This window comes from Dreissena polymorpha, chromosome 7, assembly GCF_020536995.1.
Source record: "Dreissena polymorpha isolate Duluth1 chromosome 7, UMN_Dpol_1.0, whole genome shotgun sequence".
Lineage (NCBI taxonomy): Eukaryota > Metazoa > Mollusca > Bivalvia > Myida > Dreissenidae > Dreissena > Dreissena polymorpha.
Window position 1 is genome coordinate 6,177,140 of NC_068361.1, and position 20,186 is coordinate 6,197,325.

Here is a 20,186-nt window from a genome sequence, read left to right on the forward strand (position 1 = left end):
ATGGAAAGGTGCTTCAGTAAACCTGAGCTCTCTGGAGCAGTATCAGGTATTTGTTTATTCAGTGGTGAATAAAATCATGTGATGTGATGTAATTTTGACTAAGTTGTTTAAGCAATTTATGTTTTGTATAAAAAAACGAGTGCTTAATTCCTGTCTGCCGATGTTATATTGTCACGACTCTGACTTTTGTGAAAGTAAATATCTTCGGAAGCGGTAGCGAATCGTGTCAAGATATTTACATTCACAAAAGTCAGAGTCGTGACATATTTTGGTGGCAGCGAAAACTCCATACTACCAATTTTGTATCATTTCTGCAGAATTGAAATGTTCAGATTTAATGGATTTGCATTAGAATAAATGGATAAATTATATTTAGAAAATTATTTATTTAAAAACCGTTCTCAATTTTTTTTAAATATGGACAGAGATATGGTGTATACACGACATAGAGCTCGTGAAGAAAATGATAACATTCAAATTAGGAATGAGAGACAGAATGTTGAACATTCAAATAGTGAAGAATTACAAATTATTAACACAGATGAACAATGTTGTTCTTCTTATAATGGACAGTCACAGTGTATGACTAGTTCAAAGTTACATATGAGTGCTGGCGACACTCATGATAATAAAGCAATGAGTCAAAGTATTTCAAACATTGAGGCAAAAGTTGCAAGCCTTGAGAATTCTTTATTACATGTAACCCAGGAGTTAACAAATGCTTTAAAAAATCTAGATTTGCAAAATAATAGGGATAAATCTCTTGACTCGCATAGGCAAAACAGACTTCAAAGTCACAGGTTGGCATACAGTGAGAGTGATACTGATAGTGATAGTATTCCTGACCCAGATAATCTTATGTCCAATTCATCAATGCATGATAACAGGGGAAACAAACATTATCCCAAATTACCTCCCTTCACAGGTAAAGAATCATGGAATGTTTGGTTTAACCGATTTGAGGATGTTGCAAAGAGGCAAAGATGGACACTTGATGAAAAATTAGATGAAATATTACCTAGATTACAGGGAATAGCTGGTGAATTTGTTTATGGTCAATTGAACCGTGACACTAGGTCAGATTACAAATCTTTATGCAAAGAACTCTCAAACAGATTCAGGATAGTTGAAACCTCTAAAACATTTTGGGTACAATTCAGTCACAGAAATCAAAAATGTGGGGAAACAGCAGAAGAGTATGCTGCTGAATTAAAAATGTTGTATGACAAAGCCCATGTCAATCGTGATAAAGAAACAAGAAAAGAGGATCTTTTAAGAAGATTCCTTGATGATTTAATTGATGATAAGGCTCGTTTTCATGTAGAATTCATAAAAGAACCAAAAAATATCGATGAAGCTGTTTTTCAAACAGTATGTTTCCAAGAAACAAAACAAAAGAAAAGGTCATATAATGAAAATATTCGACACATATTAACTGATTCAGATAACAGTGATATAGAATGTGATGTTGCAAGAATTGCACCAGGTAAAAATAAAACAAGGCTCATTAAGAAAGAGGTTAACAGTGTTCATGAGAACCTATCAAATAAAATAGAAACCAATGACATGGACAAATTGAGAGAAATTGTCAGAGCAGAATTAAATGCATTGACTGCCCAACAAAACCAATTAGAATTTCACAAAAGTTGCAACACCGCACCAAAAGCCCAATTTATGAAGGATAGGTCACATACAAACAGTTACATTAAAAGCAGAATGAACAATGACAGGAAATGTTTCTATTGTCATGACCCATCGCATATAAAAAGAAATTGCCCAAAATTACAAAACATGCAAAGTCAAATAACTGAACAGTGTAAAATGCCATCAGCATTCCCATCCCAAAGTAATATGCACAAAGGGAGAGAAAATCATGCCTACACCAATGGCACACAACTGATGAGTCAAAATCAAAGCAATAAAGGCAGTGAAAATCAATGGCACCATCAAAACAACACCAATAGCTACAGTTATGCTACCCCTGGCTCATGTTTAAACTAGATAGGACTGACTTAAATGGCCAAGAGACAGTCCAAAATTTTGAAGGCCAAAGTAATGTTGCTATTCCAGCAAATAATCCTATTACGCGAGGTTTCCCATTATCAGAAAGTATATATATTGCTGGATGTGTTCAAGGAGTGCACGTTAATTACGTTGTTGATACTGGTGCAGAAAAAGCTGTAGTTTCCAAAAATATTTATAATAGAATTGATGATTCATGTAAACCATCTTTACAAAAAAAGGCAAATTACTACATGCAGGTGGGGAACCATTGACAGATTTTGGAAAATGTGATTTAGAATTGCTAATTGATGGATATAAAACAAAATTAGAAGTCATTATTGCAGATATAAAAGAGGATGTTTTACTGGGTATGGACATTTTAAAAGGAAGTAACGGCAAACCTGCTGATATTATACTTAGTCAGAACAAAATTTTACTCGATGGCGCAGAAATTACATGTCATCAATACAGTGATAATACTGTACGGAAAGTTAAGTCTGCAGATCATTATGTTATTAATGGCTATACAGAACAAATAATTGATGCATATGTAGACAGATATGAAATGGATGACAATAGAAAGTGTGCTGACATTTTAATTGAGGCATCAGCTAGTTTTAAAAACAATTTCCCTGTTATGATGGCCACAAGTTTAGCAAATATCAATAGTGCCCCAACAGTTAAAGTTAGACTGATAAATCAATTTCCTAATGATGTTTCAATCAATCAAGACACAGTGATTGGTACAGCAGAATTTGTAGCAAATGACCCAGTACAATTACTTGAGTCAGAAAATATGCAGGACCTCAATACAAATTCAATAAGGAGATTACAATTTGTTCAAACACCTGAAAACAAAGTCCTAAGAAATGTTTCTCAGGACAACATTAAAAAAGCAAATGATAACAGCATCAGTGAGCAAATACCAGAACATTTAAAAACACTGTACACTGACTCAGTTAAAAACAAAAATCAGTCTGATATTAAAAAGATTGCAAATGTTCTTATAGAATACCAGGATGTTTTCTCTAAGGATGAAAATGACATTGGCCTTACCAATTTAACTGAGCACACTATTGACACTGGCAATGCACGGCCAATCAAACAACCTTTTCGGCGTGTTCCAATTGCTTATCAAAAAGAAGAAAAAAAGGCCATTGATAAACTTCTTGACCAAGGGGTAATAAGACCATCAAACAGCCCTTGGGCTTCACCGCTTTGTTTAGTTACCAAAAAGGATGGCACAATAAGGCCATGCATAGATTATCGTTTGTTAAACAAGGTCACTAAAGTAGATGCATTTCCAATACCAAAAGTGGATGAATGTATTGACACAGTAGCAGGATCTAAATATTTTTCAACACTAGATCTTACATCAGGTTATTTTCAAGTTCCTTTGCATGAAAATGACATTCCCAAATCAGCATTCACATCAAAGTATGGGTTGTATGAGTTTACCTCTATGCCGTTTGGTATGACCAATAGTGGAGCTACTTTTCAAAGAGTTATGGAACTTGCTTTAAAGGGTCTACAATGGCAAACACGTATCATCTATATTGATGACTGTATTGTATTTGGAAGCACAGTGGATGACCACATAAACAGGTTATCTGAGGTTTTAAACAGATTTAGACAGGCAAATCTAAAGCTCAAGCCTAAAAAATGTGAGTTGTTGAAAGATGAGGTTATATTTCTTGGATACAGGGTGTCTGCTAAAGGTGTCAAACCAGATCCATGTAATGTAAGTAAAGTTTTACAATGGAAGGTCCCCGAGAATGTAACAGAGGTTAAACAATTTCTTGGTCTTTGCTCGTATTATCGTAAACATGTAAAACATTTCAGTACTATTGCAACACCTTTGTTTGATCTCACCAAAACTGATAGTTCTTTGAAATGGACAAATGAATGTCAAATAGCGTTTGACAAATTGAAACATTGTCTTACAAATCCAGATTTCATGACTTTACCAATAAATGATGGAGAATTCATTTTAGATTGTGATGCTTGTAATTTTGGTATAGGTGCTGTATTAAGTCAAATACAAGGTGGAAAAGAAAAAGTAGTCGCATACGCTAGTCGTACATTGAGTAAAGCAGAACGAAACTTTTGTGTGACAGATAAAGAATTACTTGCTATTCGATATTTTGTCGAATACTTTCGTCATTATTTACTTGGTAGAGAATTAAGAGTGAGATCAGATCATAGGGCGTTACGTTGGCTTTTTAGCCTGAAATCGCCTACAGACAGAATAGCACGTTGGATAGAAATCCTATCAGGATACACATTCCAAGTTGAATACCGGCAAGGTCAAAAACATGGCAATGCTGATGCTTTGTCAAGGTGTCCCAATCCAAAAGATTGTAATGAACGGCCACCGGAAAAACATTGCGAAACCGAAATTTCGCAAACTTAAGTACCCTTTTTCTTGAAGGTTTGCTTATTTGTGATAAAGTATAAGATAAAAGTCTAACTTGTGATTAATAATTGGTTATTTTTGCTTGTTAAATGCGTTTTCTTCACTATGAACTTTATTTGCAAAGTTGGGGTTCCCATGGGATTTTTGTAAAATCCCATGGGATTTTTCATTATCCCATGGGAATTTTGGTTTCTCCCATGGGATTTTTCTCCAGCTTTTTTTATGGGAGAAAAAATCCCATGGGATTTTCAAAAACATAAAACACGTTCGTTTGTGCTTAGTTATCGATTTTAAGCATTGTTAAAGCATTTGTGCTTATTTTCGTTCAATTTACTTTGATAGAAAAAAAATCCCATTTTTTTATGGGAAAAAAAAAATCCCATGGGATTTTTTTCTGATTTTTAGAGATTTATTCATGTAACCTTCAGAAACACTACCTTTTAACAAATGATGCGCATTTCTCGCGATTTCAACGCGTTATATCGTGTTTTAAAATAATAAAAAAATCCCATGGGATTTTTTTCCCATGGGATTTTTTTGTCCCATGGGATTTTTTTTCCCATGGGATTTTTTTTTCCAATGGGATTTTTTTTAAGGTATAAGTTTCTAAAAGCTATATAATAATAATAATTATAATAATAATAATAATAATAATAATAATAATAATAATAATAATAATAATAATAATAATAATAATAATCGTGCTCAATATGATGAATTTGTACTTTTAAGCGACTAACATTTTTATTCGAGCCGATCGTCGAGTCCGAATGGTGAGTATAAGAGCAATTTACCTGTACAAATAAATCTCAATTGTGAAGAGAACGCTACCGTACTATAAAATAATCTTGATAATAAGTCATATCATTTCTCGACAGAAAATGAAAACAGTATCCATATTGATGTCAGCAATGTCCCCTGCTATGATAAATATTGACAAAATGAAAAACCTTGACAATAATTCCGTGTCGAATACGCATAAGATTATAGCAATCAAATTCATATAAGCATTGATAAGATAATTTGCGAAAATGGGTCTTATGTCAAATACGGCAAGCGTAGCTCCATTCCATAATGTCCGGTATTAAGTCACGTCAAGTTTCGTGATCGAATTATAGCATAATAATCATTTTCACATTACGCGATTCATATGAGTTTCCCTACATATATTGTGTTAAAATTTATGTTACACTAATGTGCGATGATGAAAAGGGGATTTCGGTAATTCTACATTCGCCCGCCTAGTACCGAAATCCCCATATTTACGCCTTAAAGGGTCAATAGGTCATCGGTATGAATGGTTTTTGACTTCACATGAATGTTAAGGTGCAACAAATTTGATATTAATTTTAATTATTAAGCACTCTTGACAGCATTAAGTTGCCTTTCAGTGGGGATTTCGGTAATTCTACACTAGAACTTAAACGCGCGCCGGTACCGAAATCCTGCTGTACAAACCTTCAAGTGTCAACAACATTATTATAGTGTTTTTTTTCATTAGCAACCAGTGACATGTATTATCTCCCATTCGGTTACTTCTTTTGGAAAATAATTCGCAGGGATTTCGGTACTGCTACATTCGTACGCCCAGAGCCGAAATCACCCATGTTTACGCCAATCCCCCATATTACGCCTTAAAGGGTCTATATGTCATTATGTTTGGGTTTTGGCTTTGCATTAATGTTGATTTGTACACAATCATATTAGTGTTAATCATTTAAACACTCTTATCAGAATATTTTTTCCATTATTAAATAGTTTATTAATGTGAAAAATGTGTAAACAAATGTAAAAAAGGTAAAATGTACATTTAAAACATTGGTTACACAAAAGTATATGTAAATATAACATGACATAGTAATAATAAGTCTTCAGAAAGTATTTTCCAAACAAATCTGATGAAACAAATGATATCGTACTACCTTATTTACAATATGCTATACACTTTTGCAATTTAGTTATCAATGTTTAATCAAAGCATAAATCAGGATAATATGTTGCCTCTTAGCGGGGATTTCGGTAATTCTTAACAAGCACATAAACCCGCGCCGGTACCGAAATCCCCGCTGTACAAACCTTCAAGTGTAAAAAAATACTGATTTAGGTTTAAATAAAGGGAACAATAGTATTTTTGGCCACCAAAAAGCACTTTTGCGTCAACAAAACGATTGAAATTATGTCAGAAACCCAGCTTTTCATTGTATATATTGCAATACACCATCGGCCGCCGAGAGCGGAATACTGCGCTTGGCCGCTAAACAATGTGGATTGCATCAAATTAAATGTCAATTTTCGATTTTATTACAAAAATAAACACTGCCTTTTTATAAATATGTCAAGCACGTACACTTAACAAAAAAATCGATATATCTTTATGTAATGTAGAAAAGTAAAGCGCTTTATATATAACAATGTTTTATAATGTCTCTCTGGTTGAGAAAAAAAACTAAACAAAACCATGTAGAACATATATGTTTTCATAATTAAAAAAAAATATTTAATGATGCACGTGATGTTTTATAATTGATATAAGTTCACGTGTCATTGAACGAGTTAAGGGAGAAATGCGAATTAAATTACACATAATTAAAAAATGATACTATACTGTCAGCTTGATTTATAAATTGTGTTCCATCGCGCCAATATATTCATTGTTCCATGAAATTGTGTATAAAAGCAAAACGATTGAAATTATGTCAGAAATCCTGCTTTTCACATGAAATGATCTTTAACACTTTTTTTATTCCAATCAGGTAATTAATAATAATAGGGGAAGTCTATACTGTGTATTAGAAACTTGTTGTGGTGATCCCTATCTTATCCGCTCAATACACATCCACCTGGCTACTGTACAGAAACAATTAGATTTACTTCCAAAATAACTGATTTCATTAATTGCTAACTTGTTGTCTACATTTTAAATTAACAACGATAATGGATCAACATCACCGTTGCACAATTATTAAGTTCACAGTAATCTGTACTTTAAATAGATAGCCTAATTAAAGACGGTGCTAATAAAGAACAAAGCGTGAATGTGGATATTAAGAAATTAGATCCTTTTTTGCATGACACTGGCAGTATATCATTTTATCTTATATAAATAAGCCACATTTAAGACATGGATAAAATTAAAATAAGACACATTTGCATCTTTCATTTCTTGAAAAAAAAAAAGCACGCAGTCACATATAAATAAGATACATTGAAGACACAGAAAAAAATAAATAAGACACATTTGCATCTTTCACTAAATTTTCTTAAAAAACATGTGAAACTGAAGAAAAACATTTATTACTGACACATTATTCTAAAAGTCGACTGACAACTTAAGTTCAAAGAGGGATTTACAATTAAATAAGATCCATTTTCGCATGATGCTGGTTGTAGAGCAAGCAATACATTTCTTACTGACACATTATTCTAAAAGTCGACAGGCAACATAAATTCAAAGAGGGAACCACAATTAAATAAGATCAATTTTCGCATGATACTGGTTGTATAGCAAGTAGTCACATATTAATTACAGCTTGCATTAGTTGCAATAATTTTGTTAAGTGCGCGTGCTTCTGAACGTTGCGTTAAGCGAGAGTGTTGCCATTTTGTTAGTTTTATATTTTGGTATTATGTATGATTATTGCTTGTTTTGAATTTGAAATAAACGCTTTCTGGCAAATAAGCGTCGTCTTAATTTTAATACAAATAATGAACATTTGACATACAAAATGTCCAATAACATACCGGCAATAACATTATATATATGTTAATTTCTGTGCATGTTTATACCGAAATTATAGCCGACATCGGCAGTTAGGGAAATTTAGTGACACACTTTAACACATCAAACATGCATGATAGTTCTTTTTTCATATGATATTCCCCTGGTTGCTTACCGGTGTATTGGTACAGTTGATAACCCCGCCGGGACTACAGTAGGGTGCTAATACACACGTGTATCGTGTTCAATACAATCGTCTTAATTTTAATGCAAATAATGAACATTTGACATACAAAATGTCCAATAACATATCGGCATTAACATTATATATATGTTAATTTCTTTGCACGTTTATACCGAGATTATAGCCGACATCGGCAGTTAGGGAAATTTTGTGACACACTTTAACAAAACAAACATGCATGATAGTTCTTTTTTCATATGATATTCCCCTGGTTGCTTACCGGTGTATTGGTGCAGTTGATAACCCCGCCGGGACTACAGTAGGGTGTTAATACACACGTGTATCGTGTTCAATACCCGATCCATGCTACAACGTGTAAGAACGGGAATTTCGGTAATTCTACCTTTTTAAGCTTGCGCACCTCTAATGGGCACATATCCAAATATAATTTAATTAATTATTTTCCTAATCAGCATCATTTCACTAAACTACATGCAAATTTGTAGGTAGCTTTCCATGCTTAAAAAAAATAAACCGATTTTTTCAAAACCACCCTCACGCTCGGCTTTTGTCCAGTTTATTTTCACCCCTGGGGTATATAAAAGTTCCATAATTCATTCAAATTTCCAAATGTGGGCATGCAGTTGGTGTGTACAGATGCAGTAAAGGTGTTTAAAGTTTAAACAAGATGAAATAAGTATTCTTTTACAGACATTTATTTTTTACAAATTTTAATCTATGGAATAGCGCCATGAAATGTAAGTGATTTCAGCCAAGTAAAAATTGGGTCGGTTAAAAACAAAGTGTCATAAAATTCAAAATAGTATCATTTAAGTTATATTTTAAATTAAGTTTTTATAGAAACACTATATACAGCAAAAATACCAAAAAATAGACATATTTACCGTTTACTTTTTGAAATAAAAATAAAAATGCAACATGCATCATTCGTATTTTCAGCAGTAAATTAATCAATTTAGCCATAACGTTGTTTTAATTTTAAAATTGAAGGATGTGCATACACTTTTCAACATATTTAACAATAAACATAGCTTATGTGCTATATTAAATCAAATTACGTTAGAAAAGAAATAAAACGCGTCGCAAAAAGTATGCGATGTCGGCAGGAATCGAACCTGCGCGGGAAAATCCCAAAAGATTTCAATTTTATCGCCTTACCCACTCGGCCACGACAACTTTACATCTGTGTAACCTTAAATTAGATATATATAAGTAAACAGGTAAAAAGGCTCGCTCGATCTTTGAAGAAATCGCGAAATCGTATTTTTCAGATGATAATTGGATCAAAGTCAATATTTATAGTGAAAATAATGTAATCTAAATGAATAAGTTAAACATATATCAAAATTCGAAGTTTGAAAAAAATAAAATGCATCTCTCGGAAATAAGCGATCATTGAAGATCGCCAATGGCTTATGAAGTGAAAGGACAGTTGAAAGTTTCCATTTTGCACTTTAATGATTCTGATAATATGGTGACAAAGGCAGTAGTCCTATGCAGTATTGTGTTTGACCGGAGAGTAGCGTGATCTGTGTCGGTGTTGGGCGCTCTGAGGGCGCAATCCGGCTACATAGGTACATAGAAACCTCTTGTGGCTATAGTCCATGGATCGGGTTCGGCAGACAGGGAACATGTAAATTTTTATATGTATGTTTTATATCTTAATTACCTAAACGTATATTTATCCTGGTTACTTATTTACTGAGGTATGAGTTAGTCGCAATGATTGTAGATACGTTGTACTATATTTAGTAAGTATTTGGAGGACGAGTGGCACGGGCACGCGCTTTATTATCACTTATGCAAGGAACGCGTTTTGTTTATATACGTATTTTTGATATTCCGATAGGCTTAAGGGAGGTAACTTATTCAAGTAAAACGCGATATTTTTTGCAATGCCTTTTTATAACTCTTGTTTAATTAATTACATACGAATATACAGCTAAATTTAAGATGATTTTTACCAGAAAAAAATTTCGGAGAAAGATATAATGAGATTTAGATATTCCATAGAATGCGAGTCTCCATATATATTTTCTATTGCAGGGGAGGTAATTAAAAAATTTTAAAGTCTCCGAATTGGTCTTTGTTGTATCTATTTACGTTTATTTTCAAGCTTATGGCGATTAAAAAATTAATTATTATTAGTATATGCTCACGTGGATATTGGTACGGATATATCGTGTTCATATAACTGTTACTACATCCATTTCATTCATCATTCAGGTCGGGCTACACAAATCTCGTGAAGAGGCTAGTAGGACCTTTAAACAAACTCTCATACACACACTCTTCACTCATCGTGGCGCTCTCGCATGTCTGAGGCGATATATAAGATCGATGTCATATATAATACTGTATTCGCTGGTATTTTCGGTTGATATGTTTGATTGCGTAGGACGCAATGAATATAGTGTATTTATATTTAATCGAAGTGAGCTCATTGTTGTTTCTGGCGGTATTCAATTTCTGGTAATAGTTTCGCGATTAAAGACGTCGGTTCTCGGTTAGGTGTGGAATGTTCTTATTTGTTAATGTGCCAAGTGCTTAAAGGCGGTTTATCGCACTTTATTAGTCGGCGTTTCAAGAGAATGGGTAATAAATGCAAATCAGTAGGTGCTTAGAAGACTTAAGTACGGCAAGAACCACAACTCACTCTGCTAGGAACGATTACCACTGCCTGTCTGCAGCAGACGACAAATGATTCTGCTCTAGCAGTGAATGTATATACCAGCTTGTAAACGCCATTGGCCAGTCTAGTGTTTATCATTAAAATATGCACATATTGGCTGCTTTCATGGAAAACGAGGCTTAATGCACGTCAAATAAGATTAGCCTGTGCACAATGATAAGCATATGCAATGCGAACAAGCTAATCAATGATATTTTGATTCAATTTTTCATATTTATACCAAGTGAGTTTTCATTTGACCGCCTTGCGGATACAGATCCATTAGCATGTGTTTGTGTATTATAATAACAATTAATGAGTTAATTTACTACTTACAGTATCGTTATTTTCATCAACATCATCGTTATCAACGTTATCATGATCATCATCATCAACATAATCATCATCTCATCATTATCATCATCATCATTATCATCATCATCATCATCATCATCATCATCATCATCATCATCATCATCATCATCATCATCATCATCATCATCATCATCATCATCATCATCATCATCATCATCATCATCATCATCATCATCATCATCATCGTCATCATCATCGTCATCATCATCATCATCATCATCATCATCATCATCATCATCATCATCATCATCATCATCATCATCATCATCATCATCATCATCGTCGTCGTCGTCGTCGTCGTCGCCCTCGTCCTCGTCCTGCTCTTCAGCCTCCACCGCATCATCAGCAGCAGCATCGTCATCAGCAGCAGCAGCATTATCGTCACTATCACCAACAACATCGTTATGGTCGTCATCGTCGTGATCATCATCATCAGTGTCATCATCATCATCATCATCGTCATTGTTATCGTCGTTGTTCTCCTCCTCGTCGTCGTCATCGTCATCATCGTCGTCATCGTCATTCTCATCGTGAACAATTTCAACAACCGTAAAACCTATCGCTCAGCTCATTTTTGCAGTGAATTCGGATGTTATATCAAATCTTTTTGATTAATAGAGTTTGCTGCTTAATGTATTAATAACTTAATAATAATTTTGATAATATTGAAAATAAATGGTTTCAATTTTATTTATCCGTTTAAGATGCAGTATTTGACCGAGTCAATTTGTCGCTAAAAGCGTTACGAGTTGCTATTGAAACTATAATCGCATTCCGATAAAAATGGTGTCTGTATTAGGGCCTGTTTAATTTCTACGCTTAATTGCAATTCATAAAAATATTTTTAAGGGTACCGGTATATCTAGACACACTCTGTTATCCAAACAATCCTTGTGATCATAAACAAATAAACAATGAAATATAAATAAAATTAGATGATAAAAAATGGTATCTTCCTTTTTGCTGTTGCTAGTTATCAACAGAGTAGCAAAACTTTTAAATATAAATTATATTCAATTCATAGCACGCTTAAAGATTTGAAGTTTATCAAAATCTATAAGCACAAACATATTTATGTTTGTTAATACAAAGCTGTAGCAGTTTTCTGATTGCGCTTGAAAAGATGTGATTGTTGTTGTTGCATTAATAGTATCATTAGTTTGTATTTCCAGATTAGGTATTCCACCATACATTTTGTTTTTAATCAGATGTCTTATAATTGGCATTGCAATATTTCAATAACGAGTAATCAACACAATTGACTTTATGTATTTTTAATTGTTTATCCATATTATCATTAACACTTGAGGGAAAAATAAGCTGTGTCATTTTTTATTTTTTATTTTACTGATGGTTCAGACAACTCTGCTTTTACTATATGCCGTAATAATTATAAGTTTCCGTTCACTTAAAGATATTGTTTTTCGTGTTGGAAAATTTAAATACGAAAAATATTTAGAGACAAGTGTGTTATGTTTGTTTGTCAATTATTTAATTGAAGTAGAAATAATACATCAGTGTACATAATTTTATTGTGTTGTTCCCTTCGTTCTTTACTTTAAAAATGCAACTTAACAGCTTTGCAATCAACTGAAATAATATATAAAAAGTAAAAACAATAAACGTTTGGCTTTCTTAATACGATATCATTTCAAACGCTGTTGGAAGGAACCATTGCTTATTAGAGGTTTACAAGGTAATTTACCCAAGTACGCAAATGTAATGGTCGATTGCCCTTAGGCATGATTCTGTTTTATTACTTTAATCCGGTTGTAAGAATGCATGACCGCAGGGTCATCAGATAAGCAAAAACAGGGTCAACATCTGATAAAATAGCGCTGTTTAACTGACTGTACGAAAATCCGTATGTCCGAAAATTTAGAATCATGAAAACATAAATATTTTGGCTTAAAAAGGAAATGTAAGAAAATTTAGAATGTAAGAGAAAATACGGTGGTTTTATGGTGTTAAAATCGATTAGAAATAGCAAAACCTAAAGACATTATCTCAAGTGTGATTTTCAAAAGATTTTATATGAATGTACACACACGGTAAAACTAGTCTATTAAAATGAAATACCTTCATTGGTTCTCATGTTTTTAATATTTATTAAACATAGGTATTTGTGAACACTTGTTGTTATATAATATTGAAATGTACACGCATACTGAACATAAAATCATTAGCATAACGGCTAAGTTGGTTTTTACTAAGATTGCAATAGTGTTTATTTTATTATTATGAATCTTATGAGGATAATTTTGAAAGTATGACACAGAGTATCTGAAGAAGATATATACATAATCACATATGTTGTTGTTGTTGTGGTTATTGTTTCAATATTTTTATGAGTATCATACATTCAATGACGAAGAGCTATTAATTTGTCATACAAACACCATAATTATTATTGGATTGCGGAGATTAAACAAATCGATTCCCTAGTAACTGATATAACTGATACATTTTTTGAGCGACAATTTGAAACTAAATCTTGTATTATTTAAATTTGATTATTTTAATTGCAGACTTTTTTTATTAACCCCAATTATTGTGTACGCAACGTTTCTTTTATTTAAATCGCTGAGTACGAAGCATCAAGCTATTTTTTAATTAATTGACAGTGATCTTTAATGTATGTCATAATATAAATTAAAATCAATCTTAATTAAAGCTTGAGCGGTTGGTTTGTAATAAGTTTTGTAAATGTTGCTGTAGGATATGTATGCACAATAAATACTAACGCTCTGGCATATTGTGATGGTGATATGATTATATATTGCACAATGAATATGTGATGATGTTCTTGTGATAATATTGAGGCTATAATTAGTTTTTGAATTAAGCTAGCTAATTTCAAATAAGATACAAACACATCCCAATCCTAAAATTATCAGTAAGTTATAGTATTGTTTGCCTCTAGGCGCATAATTAATTGAAGGCCTAGTTTATCTGTTAATCCTCGCCCCATGTGGTGTCCCAGTGTGTACACTGATATTAATACACGATGTATTGGTCCACAATTAAATCTCTTATAAAAACATGTCTCTCAGGTGACTGAAAAATGGCTATGTAGATACAACAAATACTACTACAACGGAGACTAAGATAACACATGTTACAATTAATTTGTCTTCCTTGCGTTCTTCTTATACGACAAACACTTCTAAAACAAAAAAGCAAAAAGCCGCTACTGCTACTGCTTCGGCTACTCTTACTGCTACTGCTACTGCTACTGCTGCCGCTGCCGCTGCCGCTGCCACTGCCAAGGCCGCTGCCACTGCCGCTGCCACTGCCGCTGCCACTGCCGCTGCCGCTGCCACTGCCACTGCCACTGCCGCTGCCACTGCCGCTGCCAGTGCTGCTGCTGCTGCTACTGATAGTGCTACTGCTACTGCCACTGCTACTGCCACTGCTACTGCCACTGCTACTGCCACTGCCACTGCCGCTGCCACTGCCGCTGCTGCTGTTGCTTCTGATAGTGCTACTGCTACTGCTGCTGCTGCTGCTTCTGCTGCTGTTGCTGCTGCTACTGTTACTGCTACTGATACGGCTATTGCTAGTGCTACTTCTACTGCTACTGCTAGTGCTACTGCTGCTGCTGCTGCTACTGCTACTGCTACTGCTACTGATTCTGCTACTGCTACTGCTGCTACTGCTGCTGCTGCTGCTACTGCTACTATTGATAATAATTCTCCTTCTACTTCTCTTTCTAATATTGCTAGCGATGCTTCATAATTTATTTTTAAATGTATCATTTTGTTAAAACAGGAAAGAACTGTTTTATATATTTTCTTAAAGGGATCTTTTCACGCTTTGGTAAATTGACAAAATTGAAAAAAGTTGATTCAGATTCGTAAGTTTTCGTTTTAGTTATGATATTTGTGAGGAAACATTAAAACTGAACATTAACCATGCTCTAATATAGCCATTATATGCATCTTTTGACGATTTTAAAACCTAAAAATTATACAGCGTTGCAACGCGAAACGATTGAATAATTTGGAGAGTTCTGTTTTTGTCGTTAAATTTTGTGAAACTACGAAGATTGCTTATATAAGGTATAAAATACGTCGAGAATGTGTACTCGGCGGAATAGCTCAGTAGGCATAAGCGTTTATACTACAGGACTCTGCCAGGACTCCAGGGGTCACTGGTTCGAACCCTGCTCCGGGCAATGTACATTTCCTTTTTTTTTTTTTTTCTTGATTTTTTACTGGAGCTTTTATGATCCAATGTTTACATTTATCAATATAAAGCATTTAATGAATAAGTTAAAAAAAATGCCAAAATCTGTGAAAAGGCCCCTTTAAAGGTGTAAAGAATCTAAACTTTTCTGCGATTAAAGTTTTATTTAACTGGATTAGTATAGGCCACATAACAGACGCTATTGTACTGATTTGTACTAAACAACATTTTGTCATAATCAACAGTTTTAACATGCCGCAGTTTCCTTGGAAGTTGACCTTTGATTGGAGTTATGTATAAAACATTAACAAGGTATTTGTTGACAGTTTGTCCTGTCACGATTATATATTAGTTGAGCCAAACGTGTGATAAAGATCCCTTTTGGGGTGGCGATAAATACTATTTATATTGTTCAACAGTGGGAGACTGACAAAACATATGTTACAATTAATTTGTCTACTTTGCCTGCTTCTTCTTTATATATTTTTCTTGCTAATCGTTTAAGTTTAGTTTTAGTTAAGTAGGTATATCAATTTACATTTTTTGATAGATATTTATTTGGATAGTAATGGTATGTTTTATTTGACTTGACATCATTGAACCGGTTTATTCATTGATAAGATCGGGATCTCCACAGGTGTTTAATCTCGAGTGTTAGGTGGGGAGAAGGGTCCGAATGATAATGTTGTCGTCGGCTTACGAATCACATTTCACAAGTTTTAGACAAATATGCATACGTTATAAACCTAATTTAAGTATTACATAGATAATAACTTATCTTTATTTTGATGAACTACGTTTAAGGTATAAAACTATAATTATCTATGTGTTGTGTGCCGCATACAGGCTCTAGGAGAAGTGCCCCCCCCCGGAGAACTGCCCCCCCCCCCCCCAAAGATTTTTCACTGGGCGGAGAACTGCCCCCTCACTGTTTTTTATAGGGCGGAGAACTGCCCCCCTGCTGATTAATAAGGGGCGGAGAACTGCCCCCCTGTCAGAATGGATGACCCGGAGAAGTGCCCCCTAATTAAAGAAGTTTCGCGGCGATATATAAAGCGAGTATAAAAGTGACAATAACGCCAGTAACTTTCTTGCTATTATGTCTGGAAATTGAGTGAAATTTCAAAAATAATATAAAGTTGTACAAGTAATAAAAGTTATAAAACTGCAAAAAAAAATACCTGCCTCGGCATGGACGTCGCCATCTTGATAATCACGTGATTTTCGTCTATGTGAACAAAGAAAAACAAATCACTTTTTGCTAATAAAAAGTTTTCGCGGCTGAATTATTTGATATTTTCCCCTTAATTAAAACAAACAATTAGCATGCAATTTAATCCATCCTTATGCAAGCTGAAAACAATAATTTATTTGTTTGTTTTCGCCAATTACGGATTTGGACGGTTCAATATAATAAACCCGTATGCGGCTTTATTCAATATGCGGCTTTATTCAATATGCGGCTTTATTCAAAGCTAACAAGTCCTTAACAATTAAGGTCGGTCCGGTCTACCAATTAAAAGATCGCGGTGCTTATCGTTAACGGTAACAAGTTCTCTGCCTGCCTTATTAGCTGCTAATTAAAGCAACTGTTACCGATTTTGTTTGTTTGGCATGTCGACATGATCTGCTCAAAATGCAAACTGTTGCCGTAATGTGTGTATTTATGTATGTTATTTTGTATGTCACATGAATTTACTAAACAACATAAATAAATTGATTATGAATTCGACTTCACTTCACTTTTTTCTTCAAGTCAGCTAAATTATTGCCTTTGCTTTGCCTATTAATTTACTTTTTTTATACGTAAATTTACGTTTTTTTTCCATGGGTCAATACTATCTTTATAATGTAAATTAAAGAGATCTTTTCACGCTTTGGTAAATTGACAAAATTGAAAAAAGTTGTTTCAGATTCGTAAGTTTTCGTTTTAGTTATGATATTTGTGAGGAAACAGTTATACTGAACATTAACCATGCTCTAATATAGCCATTATATGCATCTTTTGACGATTTTAAAACCTAAAAAATATAAAGCGTTGCAACGCGAAACGATTGAATAATTTGGAGAGTTCTGTTTTTGTCGTTAAATTTTGTGAAACTACGAAGATTGCTTATATAAGGTATAAAATACGTCAAACATGTGTACTCGGCGGAATAGCTCAGTAGGCTAAAGCGTTTTTACTTCAGGACTCTGGCAGGACTCCAGGGGTCACTGGTTCGAAACCTGCTCCGGGCAATGTTCTTTTCCTTTTTTTAATTTTTTTCTTGATTTTTTACTGGAGCTTTTACGATCCAATGTTTACATTTATCAATATAAAGCATTTAATGAATAAGTTAAAAAAATGCCAAAATCTGTGAAAAGGCCCCTTTAATTCCGATGTAACTTTTTCTCAATAAGTACTGAGTTGCACGTCTATATTTAGTTGCGACACATGGCCAGTATTAACACGCACGCGTTTCCTGTGTGGATCTCGACTATGTTTCGCGCTCTTATTAAAACACGACTTTTACATGGCATTCATGTATAGTGAGTGGTGCAGATGCGTACCAAGGGCCTTAAACAGTATTATCACATGCCTCTAGACAATTTGTGTTATTTAGTTCGATAAATGGTAATATACTTGTACTGAAATTAAATTGTTACCGGATAAAATGTGTACGGCGATAACGTAAAATTACCCTTAAGTATTGTTTTCACTACGTAACTAATAACTAATATGACACCGGGGGGGGGGGCAGTTCTCCGCCCCGACAGATTTGATGGAAGGCAGATATCCGCCTACTAAATTCTGACAGGGGGGCAGTTCTCCGCCCCTACCGATTTGATGGGGGGGCACCTCTCCGCCACCTTTAAAATAAGGGGGCAGTTCTCCGGGGGGGGGGGGCAGTTCTCCGGGGGGGGGGGGCGCTTCTCCGGATACCCCGCATACATACCATCTTGCTTTTTTAAATTTGATCACAACGGTCCGAAGTCATAAACATTCATTATGCATGGTTGCTAAAGCACAGTGTATACTAACTAACCTATGTTTATTGTTGTTTGCTAGGGTTATTATTATTATGTTTTATTTTTTTTTTATTTTTTTTTTGGGGGGGGGGGGTGGGAGGGCTTTTATAGAAGATTTCAACTAGTCCTTCAATTTACGAAAAAAAAATATTGGTATAGGAAATATAAAAGAGTAATAGACAGCTTCATTCATGCTGTTCTATTATGGTGTTTTAACGCATATAATTATGTATGGTTGATGAAGCACATTGTATGCTACCGATGTTTATTGTTGTTTGATGATGATGTTAAGTTGGTGTTGCTGTTGTTGTTAATGATGATGATGAGGAGGAGGAGGAAGAAGAAGAAGAAGAAGAAGAAGAAGAAGAAGAAGAAGAAGAAGATGATGATGATGATGATGGTGGTGGTGGTAGTAGTGACGACGACGACGATGATGATGATTTTGATTATGATAATGAGATTTGAATTAAATTAATGCGCAAAGATTTTTCTTTTTAGCGGCCAAATGCAGATATCTGCGCTCGGCCGCTGTAAGGGTTATGTAATATTTGCAATCTACATAGGAGTCGATAGCAGATACCAAGCACCATATGCTTATGAGAAACAAAAGCAAAATATTGGCAATCGCTGAAATCTCGAATATGACTTACTCATTTTATTAAATGAAAACCGGTAACTATTTTAAACGGTTATTATATTGCAACAACTTAGCGGTGTTTATCCAAAAGACCATTGTTATAATTACAGGGACGTCAATAGGCCAAACTATTCAGGAAATATGATTTGAGTCGTCAAGGATAGATTTTGAGATCAATGTACGTCCGATGAGATTTAAAGGGAGTTTGAGGCGTATGGACAGATTCGTTCGAGTACGCGATCATTTGAGAACAAATTATGTTGAAGCTTTATCGGAATTCCGGAAATTTGCGATCGGTACCGATTTTTTCTGGTTCTTTTTTATTGATTCTGATAAGTTAGCGGCCGGCACGGACATGAATATTAACTGACGAAAACCTCTTCGCTACTTTCCGAAAATCTTCGACATGTTGCAAATATCCGTAATATTCCGCATTGTACTCACCAGAAATTGCAACTAGAAAGACTACAATAAATCAGTTAGCTACGGCTCGGGCGGGGATTTACCTTTTATCCCTGTAAGGGACCTAATGCCCCAGACTACCGGCTATTTTTTCCGGAATTCGAACTTGATACACTTGATATCCCTGAATTAAATATTTATATCCGCACTTTTGATCTCTAGAGTGCTGACTGTTAGTATTGTATTTGACTGGAATGACTGTCGATTATGTGTTTTTAAGATTAAAACAAGCTTACGAAGAACTTTGTGTTTGCTTTTTTGTACGCTTTCTTTTTAAAAATGTATTGTCCGCCACGGACGCAACAATTGACCAAATGTACCAGATTGTGGTCTCTTTAAAGTGCTATGTTTTTACTGCCGTGATATCTTTAACAAACTACACATTATTGATCGTGGACGTTTTGTACTCTTATTGAATTTGTTTCCCCAAAATATGCTCTTCTATTAGTAGATGTTTAGGTGACGATGTTCTAATTATAGATCTTACACGGCCAAGAAACA